At 39.7% G+C, this 20,682-nt stretch overlaps 1 long non-coding RNA gene across 1 annotated transcript in view; it reads right to left on the bottom strand.

The window, feature by feature from the left end:
- The window catches only part of LOC148185927 (uncharacterized), a 63,453-nt gene extending 42,771 nt beyond the window's left edge, over nt 1-20,682 (bottom strand). Inside the window, exons 1-2 of the long non-coding RNA XR_015775552.1 lie at nt 20,356-20,682; nt 1,473-1,532 (exon numbers count right to left, since the gene is read on the bottom strand). This is a non-coding gene — a long non-coding RNA (uncharacterized LOC148185927). The remainder of the gene's footprint in view (nt 1-1,472; nt 1,533-20,355) is intronic.

The following is a 20,682-nucleotide window of genomic DNA, read 5'->3' as shown; positions in this document are numbered from 1 at the left end:
GCAGTTACGTCAGAAATCTCCTAGCAACTACATCTGGCATAAGGAAGGACCTGCAGACCGCTGACTGTCTGAAAGATAAGAATTTTTTTTTTAAAGCGGGGTCTGTAGGGGTTTTAGACTTCTGTCTTGGTTATGGTTTTGGTAAAGGTTAACATGAGATGTGCAGGGGTGAGAGGTGAGTTAAAGGTTAGAGTAAGGACTCATGGAGAAACCCTTCAGAAATCATCCAAACTGTTGCAAAGCTAGAAGTGCTGCACTGTCAGCAGGCATACTGAAACAGAGAGCTGCCCTGCTTTAAATTAAAAAACAAAATAAAAAAAGCAAAGGGCTGCGTTGGTGTGGGCATGTTGCTTCAACTTTGAGAAATAAATGAGTTTTACGGCTTATCAGACACCAGAAAAATGCAAAGCGATTTATAACACAGTGAGAAAACATAAAAGTTATGACGAGATGTCCAGAGCAGATCTGGGCCATACTTTAATGGGTTGGTATTGGCTTAAATAAAGCAAATCATAATCCTGCTCTTTCTTGCTGGTGCTACAGTACTGCTCTCCTTTAAGACAGACTCTATAATGCTGCATTTAGCTGCATACAAGTGAAGACTTGAGTGTATGAATGTGAACATTTTTTTGGCCAGTGAGCAACTTCGACCTGACATCAAGGCTGGTAAAATGCACAAATTTCCTAATGACAAACACAAACAATGTACAGTACAAAACATTTCACTATAGCACCAAGTGCTGACCATTATACCAATAATAGAAAGGTATTGCAATACTCTGCCATAAACTAGACCAACCTGCTCCCAGTTGTATGCCTCAGCGCACCAGTTAAGTTGCACTTACAGTTTACATCCATGACTGGATGTTTCACAAACATCTCCAGAGACATAGAAGATCTCCACAATCAGCACAGTTTAAAGGTGGACATGAGTTATGATGTAAATTTATGGCCAGAAAAGTATTCTTCCAGATTATGTCACAGTGAATTTGACCTTTGACCTTTTGGATATAAAATGTCATCACGTCATCATTTTATTGAGTTACAACACTCGCATGAAAGGCTGTCATAATAAGTATATGAATTTTTCAGTTATGGCCTAAAAAATATTTTGTGGGGTCATGGTGACCTTGACCTTTGACCACCAAATACTAGGGTTGTATCAGTACAGATAATGTCATCAAATCAGAATTGCCAGTTAAATACGAACATTTGATGATTCAGGTGGTTCCGTGTGAAGTTTCAAAATTTGAACGGGGTTCAGCGGGACGGTAAGTGTGACAGCGGCAGTCAGGTAATTTGGTAAACAAGCTAAATGAGCTAACAACACTAATGACGCTAACAGTGGTTGGCAATGTACAACAACATTTTTTGCCGACACTAGATTTCACTTGATTAGAGACTGTATTGTATCAAATTGCTGTGAGCTTTACATTCACCACTTATAAGCAGAAGAGAGAAGATAATGTTACCTCAGAGCCTTGAAGAGTGTCTTCCTCCCCTGTGCCGCTGATCCGTGTCCGTTGCAGCCTCTGCAAAACAGTGGCATTACAGTCAAGAGCACTCACTTTGCAGCAAAATCTGGAAACCAAAACACCCCAGATATGGCCAATTGGAAAAAAATAAAATAAAAATTATTGCTCGACTTGAAGCAATCTAGTTGACTGACTGATTATTCAAATCTCCATTTTCAAGGGGCAACCGTACCACCAATTAACCCCCCTATATGAGGGCAGAGTCCTTGCTGCAGTGGCTGTGGGTTCGATTCCAACTCGGGGCCCTTTGCTGCATCCCCTCTCTCTCCCCCTTTCACACGTCTGTCCTATCTAATAAAGGCAAAATGCCAAAAAATAATCTTTAAATTTAGTTTTCTGTACATTTTTTTTCTCATTTTATCTTGTTATCATTATCCTCTAAGAATGTCTTTCTCTCTTTCTATCTCTCTCTCTCTCTCCCTCTCTCTGGACAAATTTTCAGGTCATCCCCCCCTAATTTCTTGCAATTTTTGGGACATTTCTTGCCAAGTTGCTCATTGCCTTTTTGCCATGTTTTCAAAAGAAATCAAACCAAAAGGTTTAAATACATGTGAAATGTGTGTGAAAGCACACAAGAAAACCGATGTTGTTCCAGGCTTCAAAGGGTTTGAGGCCCAAAGAGAGAATACCTCGGAGGTGCAACTTCTCTTCTACAAATTAGTACCTGAAAATGCATTTTTGTGGTGGAAGAAAATTCATGCAGACAGTGAACATTCTCTACTACTGTATTATGTCACTGATGAGTCACTGTCCTCCAACTCCAGTTTGGGTGACTGCCATGTTTTCATTACAGCTGAACTGTGACCTTCTCCTGAGCTCTACAAGATTGCGTTTCCCTTCCCACCTTAAAGAGTGACATTTTGGAGAAAGTATCTTTCTCCCCTGACACCAGCAGGATGTGATGTGTGCCTGAGTTATTTCTGAGTCACATTCCTTCCACTGTCATCCCACTCACACCCAGACGGACACTTTTGGCTGTGAGCTTGATGCCACAGATACCCGGCACTCAGACGATGGTAATCAAATGATGCTAATGAAACAAAGAGGCATGCAGCGCCTCCGGCCCAGCACCAGCCCGCTTCAGCTGATAATACAGCCAATCACTTCATGGCACACAGACGCCCTGCAGCCACCAACAGGACAGGGAATGGGGCGACCGTCAGCCTTGGTAAAGATTTGGGCTTTATTTTTTGTAATATTAGGGCCTTAATTACCTTTTCACTATATTTTTGATAAAGCACTTGTGGTTATATAACTTTGTATCATGTTACTGGACATTCATAAAGATGAATTAACTAAATTTAAAACTCAAGTTAAACCAGATGAAGCCATGAATCATCTGTTAGAGGGATCTCATTAGGCTGGCTGCCACTGCGTTTTAGCTTATTATCATCAAGAAAGGACAAGTGCTCTGACAGCCGTATCAAGAAGGAAGACAGCAGGCAGGAATACACTGAACTCTATATGTCCAATTTACCCCTGAGAGAACTGTAACTATAATCGTTACTGGCCACACCATTTGGTATTTCTTTAAGGAAACATACACTTGTATATCCAAAACAGTGGAGGAAAATGTGCAAAAGGGAAGTCATGCCAAAGTCTCAAATCTATGGGCATCTTTTCTTGGCTATCCAAAAAATTCGACCACTTCCAAAATATTTTTAACTAGAATTAGCGCCTTGCAATTGTTTACATCTTCCCCTCTAGCAGCACAGAGGATCTAAACATTAGGGCTGAAACGATTCCTCGAATAATTCGAGTAACTCGATCACAAAAAATGATCGAGGAATTTTCTCTGCCTTGAGGAATCGTTTAATTTTGCCAGCTCAAAGTATGGTATTTCGCCCCGACTATTTTTAATGCGGCACAACGCGCTGACGTCACGCATGTAAAGGAAGAAGAAAGAGGCGGCGGATATGTTTGGTTTTAACCATGGATGTAGAGGTAACGACGAAGAAGGCGACGAAAGCAAAGAGAAAGGCACAAAGAAAAGGCAGAAAATGTCAAAAGTGTGGGAGCATTTCAAGCTGGACACCGAGGCGAACACTGCTGCGTGTATTCACTGTAAGACAGCGCTTGCATACCACAACAATACGTCTTCAGTGCTGCAGCATCTCCACCGAAGGCCCCCTGTTTACTCCGAGAGCGGAGGACCGTCCCCCGAGACAAGGCAAAATGAAGTTAACGTAGCACTAATTAATGAGATTAACGTTACTGTACCTTGCTAACATAACGTTAGCCCTGCGGAGGGCTAGGTTTCTATTAATTATGACTACTGTCGATGCGTGGCTAACGTGCCTTTCATACAGGCTTTATTTAATCTGTAAAAACACAGCGCTGTAGAGTGATGAGGGTGGAAAATAACATAATAAAGCTAACTGGGTAGTTAAAAAAGGAAACCAATGGTTCACTGTTAGGTGAAATGTCTTATTGTCTCGTGTATATTTATAATTGCTCTTTAACTAAAAAATATGTTTTATCCGATTACTCGATTAATCGATGGAATTTTCAGGAGAATACTTGATTACTAAAATATTCGATAGCTGCAGCCCTACTAAACATTCAGCAGAATTTCAAGGTGGACAACCAAGATTATGTCCCCAATTCAGTATCTGACCAAATGTCTTCTGTTCCTGAGTTATGATATCATGGTCACAAAAGTGTTTTTGTAAAATATTGTTATGTCACAGTGAATTTGACCTTTGACCTTTTGTATATATAATGTCATCACTTTATCATATAGGCATTTGTGTGAACTTTGTCATAATTATCAATGAATTCTTTAGGTCTGTTTTTTAGGTCACATTGACCTTTGACCTTCAATCATCAAATTCTAATCAATTCATTCTTGATTCCAAGTGGACGTTAGTGCCAAATTAAGAAACTCCCTCTAGGGTCTGCTTAAAATATTGTGTCCGTGAAAATGAGCATGAAACATGTTTTGTGAGGTTACAGTGACCTTGACCTTTGATCTATCACCATCAAATTCCAATCAGTTAATTTTTGCATCTAAGTGGACGTTTGCACCAAATTTGAAGAAACTCCCCCAAGGTGCTCTTGAAATGGGACAGATGTAAGTTCACAATGACCTTGACCTATAACCTATGACTTCCAAAATCTAATCAGTTCATTGCTGACTCCAAGTGGACATTTGTGCCAAATTCAAAGAAATTCCCTCAAGGCATTCCTATGATATTGCGGATGAATGGACAACCCAAAAACATAATGTCTCCAGGCACAGCGTGGAGGCATAAAAACATAAATAAAGGTAAATTTGTATAGTAAGCTTTGAGTGTGTATATGCAAGTCATCCTGCATGCTCTGCCAGTACAGAGCGTAGTGTGCTGTCTAAGCACCCAGAGCTCTTCCTAGAAACCCATGTGGCAAATCCAGTCAGAGCTTTGAAGCTGAAAAACATCGACAGCAAAAATGTTAACCGGATTACCACCAGCCTACAACCGTGAGATGTGTAAGACTGCAGGTGTTAGACCTGGCATCTGCTTTAGCCACACATGTGTCAGTGACATTGTGTAGCTGAATACACAGAGTGAGGGACTGATGCTCGGGGCCAGAGATTCAATTCCCACCAGAGACAACAATGTTGCGATGCTACTGAAAGGTGCGTTGGATAAAAGCATCTGATGTTACAGTAAAAAGTGCCTTTATGTATGGGCCTCTTGGAGAGCAGTGTGAGGATAAGTGGGTAATGTAGCCTTAGCAGGTATAAAAATGAGCAAAACAATCGTATATTTAGAAAAACAATGGAAGAAAAATCCGCCCACCAATCAGGGCACAGTTAACCTAAAGTATAGGCTGAGGAGAGATGAACCTGTACTGGCCAACCAATCAGTGCAAGAGGAGTGGGCGAAGAATGAATGAGAAAAATATTAATGCCACTTAACATAAAACATAAAACAAAAATCTGCGCAAAAGACAAGCAAAAAGCTCGGATTATGAAATTGGTAACACACAAAAAGTGTCTCACCGCCTGAAAATTGAAACCAGTGACAGGTTTATAACCACAGTCTACATCCTGGGAGTCAGACTTGTCAAGTCATCAAGGACAAGTGGACATGTTGACCTGTTGGGGTCATTAGGATTCTGTGGCTACCAAATGTCATTAAAAGTCCTCCTATAGTTTCCAAAGTTGTTTAGTCAGATTCAAACACTGTGGTGGAAAGTTGTGGTTATCTCATAATCGAGACGCAATTCATTTTTAGATAACCGTGATGAGTCGGGATGTCCTGTCCAGGGCAACCTGGCTTCGTCGTGGAGCAAAGATATCTAAAGGTTTTGGCAACATCAGATGATTTTGGAGACGGTGTAAAATCAGGAAGTGTGAACTCAGTTTTTGTTGTGATTGGTGTGTTAAAGGTCTCAGCAACTTCTAAAAAACGATATTGCTATGTGAAGAATAATTTTTGAGCTAGTTGCTTTGCAAACTGACTCAAATCTTTGTTCTTTTAAAGATAAAGATTGTATGTTCAGAAGATCATGCCTCTGAGAAGTTATAAGTTAATAAGAACACTAAAATACTGACACACTTACACACATTGTTAGTTGAAAAAGGCAAAAAAATGTTAGTGTGTGGTGGAGGACAGGCCTGTAGATTTGATTTTTGTTTCTAAATTAGGTAATTGGGGAAAAGTGTGTTTCTTATAGTTTCCATCTCATCCACTCTTTTCAATAGAGAGCCAGTAATCGTTCCTCCTGCCCACTTATGCCAAGTGCAGATCATAAAAACTTTGCAGAAAAGTTAAACAGTAGGTCTGTGCCTTTAACCTTCTTAATTGAAGCCAAACTTAAAAGGTATCCTAATTAACTTTGATTACGCAAAATGAAGTTTTTTCTCCCTTGAGGCTAATTTGAGAGCGTGAGGGTGGTGACCCTGTCTGCCTGTTCTCTGAGGTAAGCCAGAATATAGGGTCATACTCGACGAATGTCACCCGCTGATAACGTGGCAGGTAATATTCCTTTTGCTGAGCAGGGCCCCAGAGGTCCCCAGCGCCTCACTACATGTGGATTAATAAACTGATAAGCTTAATGAATCCTGACTATTGGAGCAGGTGAAAAAGGGCTAATGGAAGTAATTACCTCGGCTGATCTGTCCGTTGGAGGGCAAGCCGGTCCTAATTCAGACGATAAAACAAAGGATGAAACCGGCTGTGAGGAATGGAAATGAAATACGGCGTTTGTAAAACATTATCCACACGGGCACATTAGCTGCATGCCTAAGGGAGCGCTTTATGAGGTGCTGAATGGGGGCGAGAAATTTGACTTTGGAAACAAGGGTTGGATTATTTTGAACTGTCCTGCTATAACGCTCCTATGACTCTAAAAGGATAACCAGCAACACACACACATTACACATTTAAATAAAGTGCTGACCGATCGGTTCGCCAATATGTATTTGACCTCTCTAATTGTTGCTGGTGTTCGCTCTGGATCAATACCCCGCCTCTATAGGGGGCCTTAATTGGGTGGCATGGCTAGTTAACTCAATGTGTCACTCACAACAAACGTCTAACCTATAAATGTGTGTGTGGGCAGTCCCTGTACGATTCACTGAATTAATTCTCCTTCAGGAAATCTGTCCTTCACTGCCCTTCAGTCTAACTGTAATTGAAACACACGGATGTAGCTCAGCTGAGCGCTCACAGAGGGACTCGGGGGGATTGTGCGTTTACCTTATCTTGCGGACTGATGCTTCAAAGATGTGAGTGGGTGACAGTTCCACACCTCTGACATGAACAGTGTGTGTTTGGTTGAAGTAAACAGCTGGAAAAGCACTTTCGTCCTCGAGCAGACTGAGCCTGCAGGGTCTACATATATTATGCATAACGGAGAAATGCACAGCAGTGCACCCGCTTACATGCTCTGAACTCCAATGTACACTACATATGTCATATGTGACCTTTTTAAAAAAATCAACATCAGAGCTGCAAAAATCAATACTCTTATAGAGTGGAAACAGCCTACAGTGATCAACTATGGATCAAAAACTTGGGATAGAATCAAATCTAAACATATGCTGTTTAAATTATTCTCTTCATCAGATAGTTTGCTTAAAGGGCTCATTTTGAGTCTTTTTTTTCTTTTTAATGCCTGTGTGTCCCTTTGTATCACACTGAGTCCCCTCTCTAAACTCAGTTATGAGTTCTTTGTTTTTCCTCAGCAGCGGTTTGTGACTCACAGGTTGGATAATTGATCTATTGTTCCTTTAAGAGTTGATCACATCTGATTGATTAATGAGAGGAGCAGCTGCTGTGATTGAAAGCAAACTTTTAGACAGTGCAGAATGAACGGTAAAGTTTTACTTTCACTGCACCTGAATTTCTGCTGCTCCATTTGTGCCCAGAGTACACTGCGCACTCTAATGATGTTGCAATTGTGGTGGGCTGCCATAAATAAATGAATGTTTTTAAAAAAACCTGTGGAAAAACTATGTGAGAATACCATTATATACAGTATATGTATATATATATATCTATATATATATAGATATATATATATACCTGATTATCTAGGAAAACAAAAGTATTGGATCGTGACTCGATATTGGCAGATAATCAATATTAAATGACTTAAATGACGGGCTCAAGATCCTACTTAATATCAAACCAGTTTCAATGTTTTACACCAAACCAACCGCACCTGATAACTGTTGAGAGAAAGAAACAGCTCTGAAAAGAGGTGTTGATAATCATGAGTAAGTGGTTTGTAGCATTTGGATATGGATAGAGATGGGACAATACACAAAAAAATTTCAGATTGGGATAAAAAACACTCACACAATGTCACATAGAGCTTTTCCATTGTCAGAATAATCATGAACATTATGTCCAGCAGCACCAAAAGACACTGTTGGGCAACCTACAATAAAAGAGTATCTGCAGAAACAGTATGCACCAACCTCAAAAAAATAAATAAATAAAGCAAAACACTTTATCATGCACTGTCATATTTTATAGCATAAGATATGATGCCAATTCAATTGTTGAAAACCCTGGCTTTTTAAGATTGGTTCTCTGTTTTTCACACACCCACAGTCAGACAGAGAGTAGAGCAGAGCAGAGAAACGATTCTACATGTTACATTAAATGTATTCAAAGCACTGCAGCTTTTGCGAGTCATACGTCACCTGACAAAGACTCTAAGAGTCTAAAATCCAACGAATAAATCATTAATGTAGAGACGTCGACCCCAATCGTCTGAAAAACAGGCAGAACTATCCTCACTTTTTAGACGCACACAACATGAAACTAGCATCAGCACCCTGCTGCTAGCCCTACCAGCCAGAGTGCTAGCAGCTCTCTTGCTGCCAGTTCATGGATGTATTCAGAAAGTCAAAAGGTTCATGTCCTGAACTGAACACCACCAGCTCTGCTGCTGACACCTGCTGCATCCCCTGACAAGCTTTGAGCCAACTTGGATGTCAGAGAGGAAATACTCCTCCTGGCTCTACAAGACTGAACTTGAGAAAAATAGATACATAAATTAAAATAAAATTGAAAATAACAATAATGAATTAATAAATAATCTTCAGGTAAATGCTAATGATAAATAAATGAATAAGCTTTGGATGAATGCAGTACACAAAAAATGAATGGGGAAGTATTTAAATTTTCATTATTAGTTGCTAATAACCAGTACACCTAAGGCACATGGAGATATAGACACTTGATAGACAGACTGCACAACTACACCGTTAGACCTACACTTCAACAGTAAAATCTCTATCTGCATCTTCATTTTTATTTCTCAGCATAATCTCCTTTCTCAAATGTTAGCTGGCTAAACACTAATTAGGTGTAGTTTGCAGGTTGTTGTTGAAGTTTGTGTTGCATAGCAACAACAGTGATGTAAGGCTCTTCGCAGCCTTTGAGCTCCTGCTCTCCGTGTTTCTAATGACGCTCCCAGTTTTGCTTTGTGCTCGAGCAGGATATAAAACCTGTGATCAGAGCACAGGCTCATGGGTAAAAGCGACCCTGCCTCTAAGTGTTGTTTATGAATTCATTTTTTCATCACCAGGAAACAGAAAGACCAACTCGGTGTCCTCTAATAGGGGCTAAAGAGCAGTGAAAGCGGAGGAATAGTTGCCGTGTATATATCACATCAGATAAGAACCCAGCCGTGGGTCCCTCGCTGTGCTCCGCTCCCCACAGCCAACAATAGAAGGCTAAAAGACTGCTAAATTGCCCGGTGATTGCTTTTTCGCTCCCCTGTCTCTTTCCACAAATGGGGTGTAAGTGTTGGGTGACACACAGCTCTACCTGACAGCTGTGGTCACTCCGCAGGCTCCGGCTGGCTTTTCCTCTCTCCCCCTGTTTTCCTGTTTGCTCAGACAGAAACTGACAGAGAGAGTAAATGCCAGTTTGGGTTAATATGTGAGAAGGTCTCTCTCCCCCCGTCTCTGTCCGACTCAAACTCTTACGTCTTTGTTTGCTCGTGTCTCTTTTCCTCAGTCAATGTCCAATGGACCATGGCTGAGCGGACTGGGGGATTAATAAAACTAGGAGTTTAAAAGGTTTTGAAAACAGAGAACTACAGCATCCGAGGTGTCTACTGATCAACCATCGCCTACGGCTAGTATCATACCTCAAAACTTTTTGGGTATGGACAAAAATGCATCTTAAGCAGAGTATTTAGAGTTACTATAAAACTATCAGGTACTGAAAGTTGGCATTTAATGTTGTAATGTCAATGTGGATCAACATAAGTGAAATACATAGCATTTATTAACAGAACTAACATAAGCTTTGTTAGAATAAATTCAACATATTTGAAATACATAGCATTTTTACAGAGTAATTACCCAAACTTTATTAAAGTAAATTAGGTAAATTCTATGAGCTTTAGTTACAAAAATTGTCATTATCTATTCATCTTAGTTTTATTTAATTTATTTACAGAAATCTTTAGGGGTTTTTTTTTTAATTACTTGACTCAACTGGATGGGAATTTGATATGTAACTGAAATACATAAATATGGCAAAACAGAAAAAAAAATCCTTTTAGTCCAAAACCAGCACATTCACTCGAGCAGCTGGAACCGGTTAACTTTTGGCATTTGCTAAAAGAAATAATTTAAAAAATTATCTGATTGTCAAAACTGTTGCTGGTTAATTTCTGTTGATTGAGTAATTTATTTATTTTTTTTAGCTTTATGTGGTTTAACCTCAGTGCTGTGATGTAAAAGTGCACTACAAGTAGGGCTGGCAAAAAGAGTTATCACGATAAAAAATGTTCACATCAGTCTGTATTGATAACTATCAAGAAAGTCACATCATTATGACATTAGCACATGACATAACTGAATGAAGTTAACAGGAATAAAACTTTCATACATTTCCCTGTCCTTTTTTTTCATTGCTAGTAACGGCAGAGTTTATAGTAAAAAGCTCCACTCTTTCATCATATATCATCATATCATATGTTTTTTAAATTGATTATTTTGCATTTCAAAAGAGTTATGAAGTCCATATTGACAAGGTAAAGCAATTCTCACCAGATCGTCTCGATTAGGAATCAGATGACAGTAATAAACCTGCTGGGGACTAGCACAAAGTGGGCGTGTCTGTAAAGGAGAGACTCATGGGTACCCACAGAACACATTTTCATTCAGATACCTTGAGGTCATTGGTCAACGCACCCCTGTGAAATGAACATGCCCTTTTCCCATTGCCAATCTTTAGCCTAAATTTGGAGTGTAATTCTGCCACCTCACTGAAAAGCTATTATAATTTGGCATCATGGGATTCCTTAGGTCTTCAAGCTTTGTATGGTATCATTATCATCACTGTAGCTTAAAAACTCAGCCCGGCACAGCCTCATAAAGACAGAAATGTTGACCAGCAATTAAAAAAATGAACGTGTTAATGACGGACCATTGTCGCATAACAATTACCAGTTATTGGCCAATCTCGTCTTATTTTACTCATACTACTACCACTACTATTTCTCCTGCCTATAGTTAATGCCAGGTGGCAAATGGTGTTTTTGGAGCGTTTTTGCCCCCCTCTACAGTGTATAGATCAACTTCACTGAGGATTTATCAAACATTTATTATGTCAATACTGGGAAAATGATATTAAGATAATTATCACTATCTTATTATTGCAGATGCCTAACTCCAGGGTTTGTGTACATCGTGACATCACTGCTGGGTGTGGCTACAGGTGCACCAGACTTGAAAACCTCCAACTAGAGAGGGCCATAAAACACTGCTTTTCAACCTGGTGTTTAGTTATTCTTTAAAGATTTAAAAAAAGACATCTTCTCTAGTTAACTGTGAAGCAAAGGCAGAGGGACATTAAACCACACAATTAACAACAGCACAGATTGGAAGTGTGTTTTCTCTGTCTTCTCAGTGCTGTTTTGCCAGGTGTGAAATCTACAGATCTTGACAATCTCATAATTACCACAAAACATATGCCAATCTAGAGCCACAAATTTCCGTTTCTTTACAAGAGCCTTTATCCAAATACATACTTATTACCCTACTCGCTTTGTCTGCATTGTGTTTCTGTCTTTGTTCCCTTTCCCCATCTTTATGCACGCGCGCACACACGCGCGCACACACACACACACACACACACACACACACACACACACACACACACACACACACACACACACACACACACACACAAATCCTGACTCAGTGCCAGCTGGAAGAGGCCCAGATCATCTGAAGGCTTTCTGTGAGGCAAAGTTGCCACTCCAAAAGCGATTATGTTTCATTACAGTGGAAATGGGAGAACAGGGTTTCCTGGCGCCTAAAGATCAATATCCCAACCTTCCCCTCCTCAACATACACTCTCTCCCTCTTTCTCTCTCTCTCACACACACAGACACACACACAGCCATGTTACTCTCATGCTTCTTGCAATATGATAGTCTGTTTATGAAAATGCTGAAAGGGGAGAGGATGCTGGTTCTTGTTTATTCTTTGCTGTTTTTTTGTTTTTTTCTATCGTTTGTGTACTCATCATCTCATTTGCATTGCTCACATATTGATTTAATTTGTGACTCCTGTGTATCCGTTGTGCTGTCATCAGGGGCTGCAGCCATTAATGTGTTTTGTATGTGGATAGAAGCAGAGTGCCTCGATGGTCCAAAGGGCCGCAGTGACTCAGGGTTTGTTTAGTCGCTGTTGGTGTCTCAGGCTCTAAGCCTATAATCAGTACAAGTATGCATGTACAAGTATACACAAGGTGCCAGAGAGCATAAAAACAGAGCTTGTGTATCAAGACAAAACAAAAAGTGCCTGTGGAGGACCCCCCACACCCTCCAAAAGAGGTCCTAGCTATACCCTTGATTACCTAAATTTCTAGAAACATCCTAAAATCCCTAAATGTCATGAATACTAAAACAACCTAAAATCCCAGAATTGTCCTAAAATCCTGAAAACATCCTAAAATCCAAAGAACGTTCTAAAATCCAAGAAATGTCCTGAAATCCGAGAAATCCCAAGAAAAGTTGTAAAATCCCGGAAATTACATAAAATCTTGAAAACATTTGAAAATGCTAGAAACAAATCCAGTCCAAAAAGCCTGGAAATGTCCTAAAATCCTAAAAACATAGCAAAATCCTGAAAATGTCCTAATATCCTAGAGACATCCTAAAACCCTGGAAAAAGACTACAATCCTAGAAATTTCCTAAAATCCTAGAATGTATGGGACTTCAACGACTGGCCCCTGACCTCCTGTCATGTTAAAAAAAAGTACCCCCCAAACATAGCAAGCTGAGTACCCCTGCTCTAAGCTGCCAACATCAACTCCCCAAGTGGGAAACAGAGGTGCATAAGAACATTAGTTTTCGTTTGGAGGAAAAAATGAGCCATTAGATTTTAAACTGAATTCAGAGTTAAGGCATCACTTTTCTATGCACATAAACAGTTTTCCATAAAAGCCTATTGCACAGATCTATAAGGAGAAAAAAAGTGGATAAGTGAGACAATTAGGATAGAAAAACAAGGCACGCACTGTAACCTGCGCACACGAACAGGCTTCCAGTTAGTTTATGGCTGTTTGGCTGCATTTAAATCACAGCCATCTGAATTATTCACTGTTCTGGGGAGGGGGGGGTGTGGGAGGCTTCTCTGCTGTAATTAGCGCTTTTCTTTAACCCAGCAGAAGGCTCCTACCACTATCGAGTGCATTCGAATTTATCTGTGAGACCGCTCCTGGCAATAATCCAGCAGGTAATTAAGAGCAACAAAAATGGATTCTGTGAATTGCAGCTCCCACACCTTTAATTCTATATGAAACATCTATTTTCTAACCCTCTTTGCTCTCTGTCTGTCAGACATGAAATGGATGTTGCTGAGCCAAGAGTGTCCAAACTGTTCTTTAGTCCAATTGTTAAAAACTGTTTCATGATAAAAGCAGAAAGTGTAAAGAAACATGAATAGGGCATCTGTTACGTCTAAAATAGATTGCTGAAGGGATGTTTTGAAACTTTAATTTGGGTTAAGTGCTCTCCATCTTTTTCAGCTTGTTGAGACAGAGTTTGCACCACAGCTGGGTGTGACAGGCCGAGAACATCAGTGCAGGAAGCAGGGGCGCTGGGGTGCTGCTTCACCCTCTGCACTCAAAAATGTATTAACCCAAAAATAAATCATTTAAATAAACCTTAATAAGTACCAACCTGGAGAGAGGGGCCACATTTGGAACTCTGTGAAGCGGGCAGTAAGACAGTTTGCATAGCTGTGGAAGGAGGCCTTGTGTTTCTGGGTTGTGCGTCTGTCCAAAAACCTTGAGGGAATTTCCTCTGTTTTGGCACAAATGTCCACTTGGATTGAACAATGAACTGGTCACATTTTGGTGGTCAAAAGTCAAAGGTCAATGTCACTGTGACTTCGTCTGTCTCATTCTTGTGAATGCTATATCTTAAGAATACCTAGAGGAAATGTCTTCAAATTTGGCAAAAGTAGATCGTATATGCCAAATTTAAAGTCAATTTATTAAAATCTGTAGGAGGAGTTCACTGAAGTATAAGGGCTAGAAATGGCCCAAAACTAAACAGGAAAACATAAATCAAAGCAGGACACATGGTTCATTTATTTTGAAGGACCTGGCTCATCTCAGGCCAGAAGTGTTGATGTTTTTGCTGTGCAGTTAGCAGACAGTTCAGCAGATATGGTTGCGTCTCAGTCACTGTGAGCGGGCAACAAACTAACAGCTCGACTTGTATATCTTATCTCTCTCTTTTATTGTAAATCTGTATCTTTTATTACGTTTTTATATTTAATTACTCTGTAAAGTGCTTTGAATTGCCCTGTGTATGACATGTGCTATACAAATAAAGCTGCCTTGCCTCTCCAATTCATTTATTACTAAAACTTGCAAATCACAATGGTGCTCCACGGTCACAAAATGTGACCAAATAGTCATGATAGTCGGAGTGCTGTAAATACGCACGCCTCACCCGCTCACACTACCACCACTTCCACTCTTTAAGTTCACTGTAAACAAAGTGACTGGAGCCCTATAGAAGCCCTGCTCTGTGTGTGTGTGTGTGTGTGTGTGTGTGTGAGAGCACCAAAACATCGGTGGCTTATAAAAACAACATAACAATTTGTACTCAATGTCCGCAATAAAGTAATTTTATACAGCAAACTCATGTAACACCCAGCAATGTAAAAACAGCCCGCAAACGTATTACAAATCTGCAGCTTTTAATGTGATAATCCCACAAACATTATAGCAGTTTCCTCCTACAAACGTAAGACGTCATTTCCTGCAAATGCAATTGCTATCGCATTTGCAAGGATTTGTTACGTTTGTGGGAAGGTGAAAATCTTCAGCTTTCGAAATTGTAATAACTAAATAAAAATGATCATTGCGGTCGGTGTTGTTTGTTTATTTACTCTCACTTTTATGACCTGCTCTGCCCTAACTCGTGATCATTTCTAATGAGCTGACTGGAACCCATTGGCAGCTGTATCAGTAAATAAACAATCATTTTTTTATTTTCTTGTTACATCTGTGGGAAGTTTTACAATTTTGAAAGCTTAAATTTTTTATCTTCCCACAAAAATGACAAATCCCTGCAAATGTAACAGCTGTTAGATTTGCAGGAAACGACAAGTTACGTTTGTAGTAGGCGACTGCTGTTACATTTGTGCGAAGTTTATTATGTTTGTGGGAGTGTTACATTAAAAGCTGCAGATTTCATGTTTGTGGTTTATAACATTTGTGGGCTGTTATAACGTTGGCGGGTGTTACACACGTGGAACACACCGCAAGACATCGAGTGTATTCGATATATCGCCCACCCCACATGGAAAAACCATGTACCGAAGCCATGCAAGGTTTGTAATGGAATTAAACATTTTAACATTATCATTATTATTATTATAAGCCTTATTTAACCAGATAAAAACCCATTGAGATCAGGATCTCTTTCACAAGGGTGACCTGGCCAAGAGGTCGGCAGCACATGTCATAAACTAACATACAAGTGACAGTACAGATTAACACATGCAGTTTTGGTTGTAGATGCAATACTGTTTTCAGGAAGAAGTGCGGGAGCAAAAACACAACAGCAGATAAAAAAAAAAAAATTACATTAAACTGGTAACAGCTCAGCTCTGTTCAGACTGTACTCCTGTGTTTCACCTGTGGTGTTGAGTATTTTATCGGCCAACAAAAACGCAGTCATGCAGAGAAAATGCCGTGCTTTTAAAAACCTCTTTGAAAGAACAGCGAGCTTAAATGACACACAGGATTAATTAAATGACACGAGGCCTGTGGAGTCAATGAACGCCAGCCACAAACTACTGATTTCACCAAGTTTCATCACACACTCCATTGCAGTTGTCGATGTTGGCATGGGGAGGGACGCCATGGCTGGGTTGGATTAATATTGGTGTGTGGTCCATTACTGGAGCCCCTGTGACGGCTGACAGCTTAATTGCCTGACACGACTGAAAAGGCGAGGGTAGAAGAAAGACCAATGTGAAATGAGTGAACTCGATAACTCAAAATTAATTCAATTCATTCAGTATTCATGCAAAAAAAAAAAAGCCTCAACTCTATTTACTATGATTATTCTAGCTGTGTGTCGGTCACCCTGCTCACTCTGCACACAGATGAAGACTCCAGCAAACCATTTTGCTTGTTTACAATGAAGCACGGGCCATTGTGGTGATTTGCCTTCTCATTTATTTTGAGTGTGCTGGATTAGAGATGTTTTCTGTTAATTATATGTCAGCTGAGAGTCGGTGACTGCGAGGAGATAAGCTGAGGGTAGACGCTATCAGGCCCTTTCAGAGTTCTCGCAGTAATTTGGCGCCTGAACGCACCGCAGCACAAATAAACAACGAGAACCGGAGGCTCTCGTGGTGTTTAATGTTTTAGTCCAAATCCATTAACGGGATGTTTGTCTACATTAGGACATTACTTAAGCTGCAGCACAACAGTATTAAAACACACGGTGGGTGTTACATTTTCACAACTGTATGCTGCCGAGGATTTCTTGTTTAATAAGTTTAGTTTTTTTGTTTTTTAAAGACTTTAAAGAGTTTTTAATGTCCGTTTTGCTGATTTGTGATAAATGACTGCACCTTGTGTATGAAAAAACAGATACCAACCAAGCTTTCTGACATGCCTAACATGCCCCCTGAGTGTGTAAAAATGCCTTTCAGGCTCAGATTCCCACACTCAAAATGACAATCTTACAGCCACTCTGGACAACATTAAACAGCGGACATAAAGCTGAGAGTTCACAGGTTAGCTGGCTGCTGTGCAGGAAGGGGGGCAAGCACGTCAGCCTCTGAGAGATCACAAATCCACCGTGCTAAATTTAGTTTGCTGCTACGAGTGGCGCTCACAAGTCCTGATGCAACGGTGAGCACAGGCTTACCTTGGCTCATTAACACGCAGCTGGGTGCACGCAGCCTATGATCTCTCTGTGTAATGACACGGAGGCAGCTGAGCCTGATAAGAGGCTTCAGCTGATCAATGGGCATGTCTGCCGTGAAATATTTAATGCTCCCCCCGCTTATCATCCGGACTTAAGGTTCAGCAAGGTGTTTCACTTCCTCAGCACATCGCTTACCTGGCTACTCGAGCGTGTGGGAAAACTGTCTTTTTGCTTCAACCGTAGGACCTGCTTTAATATTTAATATAAAATGTACTTTTCAAAATCAAGCTTTTAAAAATCACATGCATTAATATAATTTTTTACTTTTGTTGAGTTGTTTTTATAACTAACATCAGTCCTAATCATAAATATCAAATGCCATTAATTTTCAGAATTTTAACCCTGTAGATGCCAGGTTTTTGTCATGTTGTCACAATGTTTTGGAAGAAAAAGAATTATTATCAATATACTACAAACTGAGTAGATTTTTTTTTAATTATCATAGCCTGGGATATGTCGATGATTAGCAGCAACATTGATTTTATACATTATCATTTTTGTGCAGTGTCAAATATGAACACTCAAAGCCTACCGCTCTGCACACAAAATGAGCTTTTAAAAATCAATCATAAAAGTCCTATACATTAATATGATTTTCTACTTTTATTGAGTTTATGTTTTAACCCAACACCAGTCCTAATCATGAATATCAAATATTCATTAATTTCAGAATTTGAAATCCATTAAATGCCAGTTTTTTAGCATATATTTCTAGATGAAAAATGCACAAAAAGTGATGGTAGAAAAAGACATGATCATGTGGAAAATAGTAAAAGTGATAAATGCCAAGGCAAAACCCCAGAATGACACCCAGAAATAATACATGCATGTTTTTTATGCTTCAGTGGCTGCGGGATCAAAAATTGCAGTTTGAAAAGTTTCAATGTTGTTAAAAAAAAACAATTTTCGCCAAAATTTATGCCATATGCATGAACACAGCCAAAATTACAAAAAAATGAAGAATGAGGAGCGTCTAAAATGCACCAAACAGTCCCTAAGAGTTACTAAGCTGTGAATTTTTGAGCGTTTGGTCAGTTACTGACCTGACTCGTTGTTTAGACGAGGCATTTAAACGTGATTCTGGCAGCGGCACGATATGCAAATACGCTGAAAGAGAGAGGAGCTCAGGAGAGTCACATTTGAATTACAGAGTGAGGTAATCATCTGGCAGTCGACACACCCATCTTCATTAAACTGACATTTCCCTCATTATAATGGTCTCATTCTGTCTCTGTCTATTTATTCCTCATCTGTGTTTAGAGTCACAGTGACACACCAGCAAAAAGCCAAAGCTCTGCACACAAGCCTACAGATATAAAAAAGCAAAGCAAAAATATTTGGAAGTATCATACGTGAATATGTTTGAAATTGTGTATAGTACAGCTGCTATAGCTCGCTTTGGAGTTTTCATGTAGGACACAAAAAGGAAAAATGCTCAACTGCCACTGGATAAATTAAAGAAAAGTGCCACCCTCTCCTTTAAAATTATGTCAGTCATTTTTCTTTCTACTAAATGAATATGGTCAGCGGAGGTTCTGGCCCATTTAAACCTCAGGGGCCACACTGCGGCCAGCTGGTCTTTTAAAGGGGACGCTTAAACTGACCCTGAGGTTAAGCGCTCATTAAGCAGAGGTGCAGTGCAGGGGGGAAAAAATGAGGGAAAGCAAAGTCAGAAAGGTCATTTTTAAAAAATTTAGAGCTAAGCTAAAATAAAGTGTGATTTTGCATTCTGGTATAAAACAGCGAGCCATGCAGCAGCGACAGGGTGACATTAGGTAGCGGCTGTGCTTTCACTTCAGAAAGAAACGATGCATGGTACCTGTTTTCTTCAGTTAACACTACAAAACTTTTACTCTACAGGGCTATATTGAATACCACGTGACGTTCATTTACAGAATTTCAATGAAAAACTTTCAATGTATGTATCAGTTACTTGACTTACACAGCCCCTATCTATTTGCTGTAGTTGACATACAAAAGATATCCAGAGCAAAAGTCTGGGGCTTCTACAGTATAGTATAGTATAGTAACTGACCCCCTGAGGGTCCTCAGAGTTACTGCAGAGGGGCCGCCAAATCATTGCTTGTTTTAGCTAGCTAACGCTAAATAACTGAGCGGCACCTGTCCATAACAGCAAGGCAAACAAGGCAGACATCACCAAATCTGAGCTTCTAACAATCACATTAAATCAAAATAACTTAAAATTTGGCCATAAATATTAGTTTGCAAACTAACCGGCATGCACGATGATAGTGAAAAACGTTAAACTCCAGAATTTTGTCTTTAACTTCAAACATCAAGAGGTACATTTTAGTAGGTTTTAAAACACTAATTCGGATTTTTGGTGAAGAGTGGGTCACTCCGGGAGGCTCAAGAAAAAAATATTAGCAGCTACAGGGAGGGTCAAAGTTAAAAAAAAAAAAAAAAAAGAAAAAGAAAAGAAATGAAATCACTCCCAAGCCACCCCTCTCCTCTGATAAATTAAGAACAGTCCCTAACCAGGTACTATTTTTACTGTCACCTGAGTAAAAGTTGAATAAAATTAAAAATGCTAATTTTCCACTTTTGCTTAAGTAATTTTTATGGGAGTAATTGTAGTTTTACTGAAGTACAGATTTTCGTTATGATTCTATCCACCACTGCATCTACTCCAGCAGACTTTCTGAGGAGCTACAAGCCTTCACAAGTCATACACTCTGAACAGATATTTGATCGAGCAAAAAACACTAACTTTTGATTAAAAAAAACAATAGACAAAGAACAGTACCCGCCATAACAACATGAACGATATTAACTGCGCAGTACAACCATACAGACATAGCAGGACATTTTAACGTCACAAAAAACAGCAAATAGACTGCATACAATTAGAAAATGTATTTTACTCACGTTTTTCGACGCTGCAGTTTCTCTTGTTCTTCATGAAACCCAGGTGAAGTGGTAAATGTCCATGTCCATGTCCGTGTCCGTGTCCACAAATGTAAATAATTCCCTCTGAACTTGCCGCCTCCTTTGGGTCGTTTTGTAATATCATTAGCGTGACTGGAAAACAAGCTAACTCTCACAGTTTTCTGACGCCGGTTTGACTGGTTTCGCGTTTAATTGACAGTGTTGTCAATTCAGTGACCATATCTGATACCGTTAGTCTCCTAATTAGCTTTGACGTACTTTTTTTGATCAAAGAGTGTCAACTTTTCCTGCGTCACTTCCGGCTAC

Source organism: Plectropomus leopardus, chromosome 22 (genome assembly GCF_026936395.1).
Source record: "Plectropomus leopardus strain MGB_pleo_1.0 chromosome 22, ASM2693639v1, whole genome shotgun sequence".
In the NCBI taxonomy this organism is placed as follows: Eukaryota; Metazoa; Chordata; class Actinopteri; order Perciformes; family Serranidae; genus Plectropomus; species Plectropomus leopardus.
This window is presented reverse-complemented; position numbering and strand designations above follow the sequence as displayed.